Here is a 6000-nt window from a genome sequence, read left to right as displayed (position 1 = left end):
CGTCTGCCGTTCTATGGGGATTAGCCGGAAAGCTCGCTCAGTCGGTTGCTTCGTCTCGCTTGCTCTGATAACAAACGGAAGTCGGCTGAATATTAGCACCTGTTGCCTGAGACTCGGAGCTTTTTTTTCCCTCCAACATTGCACTGCCTCATCGGTTTCCCTCGTATGTGCACACGTTTTGGCATTTCAATTGACTCGTCTGTAGAATTAAGGAGCTGCCAAAAATAAAAAAAGAAGACAAAAACAAAACGTAAACAAAAGCCGAACACAACGTTGTGGGTATGTTTTGCGTTTTATGACCCAACGAAGTTCACGGCATTGAAAGGTGTACTGTCGTAAAGGTGTGACAATATTGGAGCTCCCACCTACATACGTAGTATGCTCCGTGTATGGTAGTTGCATCAAAGTTTAATGCCCCATTATCCTTATTTAATATGTATATCTTTGCAATTAACAACACGTACTTAAGGTGTTATTGAGATTGTTGTCTGATGAATGAATTTATTTGGAAATTTTTTGTCAGTCGGGGGAGTTGAAAAGGGATATTACATAATGAGAGGCATTTACTTTATTTTCTGGGTTATAGCAAGTATTTATTTAAGTATTTAAGACTAGGGTTTCATGATATAAGATTATATAACTTAAAAAGTATTAATTTAAAGCAAATTCTTGTATTATTAGCTTTTTTAAAATCATAAATAGGCCAGAAGGGACGTTTCCTAAACTATAGTTACCATGAAACATTTTCCACCTTACGTAATACGGCTTTTGTCATTGTCTGATTTAGGAATAATTAAGTTCTCACATTGTAAATAGCCTTAGACGTCATATTTCCATCAAGAGTTGAAGCCACACACGCTCCAATCATCGCGCATTTTATGCAAATCAGGGAAGTGTCTGCGAGGGGAGCCAATAATAATTGAAATTCAATGTCGGTACAATCAATGTAACGTTAGCCCCTCTGACATTAACATTGCCCTTAAAACTAATGCAAACGTGTCTTGCACATTTAATGCAACTGGGTGAGGAAGGTGAGGTCGTTTCATTTAAATTATCCATATATTTATGCAGGTGGAAGTGCAACAGCTAATTCTATATAATATTTGAGTGACAAAAAATAAGGAATTGAAACTGAAAGTTGATCAAAACCAGAATCCACAATCAAGATTCCTGATTCGCATTCGCAGCAGACAAATCAGTTCAGTAGATCATAAGCTAATAAGCTTGAATACTAATTGATTTCTTGACTTTGGTTCCTTAACAACCATAAACCAGAAATTCAGATTTATTTACCCACGTTGCTTCCGATCTGTTCCCATACCATCCGACCGAGTTCATCGATCGCTGCGCGGTTTCAGTTTCGCGTTAAATGCTAATCCAAAATACAAATTGGCTATAAAAACCTATCGTACTGGCCATTGTCTGTCGCTGACAGGCGATACCAAAATATAAATAATAATAAACAAACACACACGGGTGCGGGGCACGAAACGAAACTAGTTTCAAGTGCATTGACACTTTTTGGCCGCTTCGGGCGAAACTTGGACGCATTCAATGTGAAGGTCGCCTGTCTATTTGTACTGTTTGTCTATTTTATTGTTGTCTTTGCTACACTTTTGTTTTCATTTGCCGCAGTTCAACGACGCTTTTCTGCCATTTTTGGTGACTAATTGCAACAGGGAAGTCTTTAATAGAAGCCCATGCGGGCTGGGCTGGGCTGAGCTGAGCTGGGCCATAGGAAATGTTTTTTGGGAGCACAATGAACTCGAATTGCAGGTTTTCGAGTCATACAGTATTTTAGGATCTAAACTGCTTTATTTTTCTTGTATTATAATCCTCTAAAAATAATTGACCTTAAGTTAAAACCAATAATTCCGTTAAAACTTAAACACTAGCTTAAGAAATTGACTAGATTATAAGGTGTTCTACTCTAATATTCTAATAAAAATATTATTAAATATAATTAACATAAACAAAGTCTTGTATAATAATATCTATAACTATTTACTCACCCTTTAAAAGAATATTTCACACTTAAAATGTTGTCAGGATCACTTATTTGGTTTCAATTATTGCTCGAAAGCCAGCTAATAATTTATAAGGGCTTTCTGAGCAACAATCAAAATTATATAAGTGTCCATTTAGGAGCTCTTATATAAAAAAGCCAAACTATTACAGCCAAAGATTATTGCAAGAGTTTTCACAAGAGTTAAGAATTCTTTTTAAGACTATTTAGGGTTTTATTTAGCCAGGCCAACACGTCTGCTCGGTGTGAGAGCCGCACCGGAACTGCACTACTGTTGTTCACTTGGTGACGTTGTCTCCTTTTGATCCTGGCCACAGGATGCCACGGACTCCGAACACAAGTTCCGGACCTGCAACGACGGTCGGTCGCTAACCGAACGAAAGCCGGCAAGGAAGCACCATCCCTCGATGTCGGTGGCTTTTATCCTTTGGGCCTATGCGGCGTATGCTTGTTATGCAAACGACTGCCGCTCGGCTTTCGTTCGGCATCCATTCCAACAAGCGACCAATGAGAGTCCTGTAGCTGGTTTTTGTTGACTTGGCACAGGACTGTGACAAACGGCGCAGGCGTAAATTATGTCAGTTTTTGAATTTTCATTTATGGTTTATTTATTTTGTTTTTGCTTTTAGTTTGCCTCTAAAGGTGTACTTTTTTTAACTTATGGTTTGTGAAAAATTAGAATTTATTAATTTCTAGTAATAGATTAATAATAGATTATGTTTGTGTAATTTTTGAGTAGGGTTTTATAATGTTTTTAACCTTTTAATAATTTCCTTTTCTAAAATTGGTTCAATGTTTTAAAAATTATTTGGTTTTAGATTTTATTAAGTAGAATTTAAATTAAAAAAGATATATATAGTGGTGAAGGCTATTTTCATTTTAAAATATCTATTGCAGTTTAATCTTTCTGATCATTTATATAAATGGAATTTTAAAGTCCTTTAATTGCATAGCTTCTTGATACCAGTAGACTCTTAAAATGGGTTTTTTGAGAAGAACTCTTCACTACAAATTTCATGTGTATAAAGCCTTTGAATTTTATGAAATAATAGAACAGTGAAGTAATAAAATTTAATTGAATTTATCTACTGAAAAGTATTTTTGATACATTAAATCTGAAACTTAAACGTTGCGATGACAACTCCTTGGAGAACTGTCCTCATCAATTTCTTTAGCCCCACCGCGTTTCAATTATAGTCGCAAAGCCGCAACTAAAACACAATCAACACATTTGCAAACTAAATTTCCGAGGGCTGACACTTACATTTTATTTGGCAAATTGTGATTGACAAGCTGTTGACACGCTTTTAAGAGGCCAAGAGGGCCAGTGTATCTGTTAGTGGGCCCACTTTAACCCCATTCGCGAGTGGGAAGATTTTTCGCTTAAGCCAATGAAATATTTAAGCCGCAACATGCAACACAACATGGCAAAGAAATGGCAAGTGCAACAGAAATGCATCAGATATTTGGGGCTAAATTATTGATGGACTTGTTCCAGCGAGCGATGGAGAGGCCATCGCAACATTTCAATATGCTAATTACTTTTTGACTTGGCGGGGATCTAGCTTTGGATGTGGATGTTGCAAAAACAAATGCAGGTGGCAGGTAGCAGGTAGCAGGTTTCAGGTGGCCCATGGAAAGGGTGGCGGAGCAGGTGCTAATCATTGCAAGATGCCTGCCACGATTTCCCAGGTGATTCCCAGGGCAAGTTCTGTAACAAATGCCAAAATCTATCGAAGGCGACACTTCCACCGAAATAAAACCAAGAAAATGGCAATAGGAAAATGTGTCTACAATTTTGGGGAAAACGGCAAACGGAAAAGGAAACTTCACAGACCTGACATCATCGTCTCGGGGTATGCGAAAACCCTTATCCATCCATTCCGCGGCATTGTTTTCGCGTGACAATTGGGCCAATTTATTATTCATTAGGTTAAAAAGTCACAGAACAACACAACACGGACTGAAACTGAACCCAAACTGACAGCCAGCCAGGTCTCAGCCATTTGTAATGCCACATCCAGTGGAGGCTTCTATCGGATTTAATCCTGCGGAGGCGGCACAAGGGATGGATGCCGGATGGATCTTCCAGAAAGCAACGTGTTTCATCATTTAACCGGACTACTTTTGAAGAAATACTCTAATTGATTTCCTGGAATAGGTATCTTGTTTACCTTTTTTTTGTTTCGAAACTTTTCGGCTCAAGTTTAATTCAAGTCCGACAGTTGCAGTTGGAGATTATCTGCTGGCTAATTAGATAAGAACAGGTAAACAAAACATCCAAAGTTCTGGACTAGCCAGGACTAAACAAAAGTCAAGTTGGGATTCGTAAATTATTAATTCTTGCCGGGTTTGATTATTTCTTTGTTTTTTTTTTCTCTTAATGTCTTAGTTTCTTTAAAATGGTTTTGGGTTATAACTTTTTAATATTTATATTTTATAACAGTTGTGAATATTAGTAGATTAAATGGTTTCGTAACATATGTGTAAAGTTTCTAGGTGTTTCCTTATGTTTGAAATAATCTGTGAAAAACTATATTCATGTTTTCAAATATTATAAGTTGTGTTTTAAATATTTTTAGTAATCCTTTTTGAATTAAAAATTTTATAGACTTATATATTCATTTTTTGTTAGGGTGCTGTTTTAGAAAGGAATCGCAAGTTGTAAATTTTAGATATTTCCTGTTAATAAGTATAAACAGTTTTTGTTATTTTAGTACATTTAGAAATTATTAATATATTTTCATCTTTTTTTGCTTGAAATCTTTTAGTTTTTTTATATTGCATTCTATTTTCTTTTGTGTGATTAAATGTAAATTATTATTTTTATTTTGGTTGAAAAATGTGGAAATTGAACATTTTTGAATAAAATCCATTGGGATAAAGATACTTTTTGGCAATGCTTGGTAAATTATAATTTCTTTTGTTGAGTAACCAGTACATCTGCTGAGTCTGACAGCAAGTCTAAAACCCATTTGATTTTTGTAAACTTTCCGATTAAGGGGAGTTAAATTTAATTAAACTAAATGTATTCATATCCATTTCTTTTAATTATGTCAGTACATTAAAATCCATCAATCCTACCGGCAAATTTCCATAAGGGCCATAAGTATTTTTTCCGCGAAATTTTCTGGCAAGCTCTGGCACATCAAGGACTAATGGACATAAATGGAAAATCTATTATGGTGATACCTTGACTCTCTGTCCCCGCCACACTTGACACATCCTCGAGAGCTCTCGTCAATTAAGTAACTCACAGAAAAAAAAAATACCCAGCATAAAATTGAGGACTTGCGGCTTTTTGCTGACTGACTTCGACTTTCAACCTTTCGGAATTGTTACGTAAAAAGGATATGGAGATGTGGCGAGTGTGTGCGGCAAGTCAGGTGTCAGATTGACGAGCGGGCAGGGGTAAGCCGGGTTGGGGGCCTGGATCGGTTGACAGTAAAAACTGTCAAGCGAAATAATGTCTGTTGATACGAAATATTTCCACACTTGCCACAGCAATTTGGTCAGCGAAGGGATTTCAATTTTCCGCCCACTTTCTCCTCCCTCCCCATATTTTCCGCTCTTTTTGCCTACTTTTCTGCATATTTAATACGCAATTAAGCCATTTGACTAGCAGCTAACATGGAAAATGCATTTTCCGGCCTTTCCATTCGATCGCCTGAAAGGGGAAGGGGTCAAGTGTCAGGACATTGCCGAGAAATCAGGAAAACAGGTGTGTTGTAGGAGGGAGGGAATGGTAATTTCTGTGAATTCTTGTGAAATATTTTCTTTATTTTTAGATGAAGGAAAATAATCCAAATTGGCTGGGGAATACCTTGATTTCCCAACCAATTAAATTATTTTAGTGGGTGTGGTGATATTTTCATTCGGTCAGGTTGAATGGCTTGAGCTTGTTAAGTTTTTGTTTAAACTGCTTATAGTTTATAAGAATTATTTTTCGGTTTTATTTTGTAGAAATCTTTTTA

This window comes from Drosophila ananassae, chromosome 2R, assembly GCF_017639315.1.
Source record: "Drosophila ananassae strain 14024-0371.13 chromosome 2R, ASM1763931v2, whole genome shotgun sequence".
In the NCBI taxonomy this organism is placed as follows: domain Eukaryota; kingdom Metazoa; phylum Arthropoda; class Insecta; order Diptera; family Drosophilidae; genus Drosophila; species Drosophila ananassae.
This window is presented reverse-complemented; position numbering follows the sequence as displayed.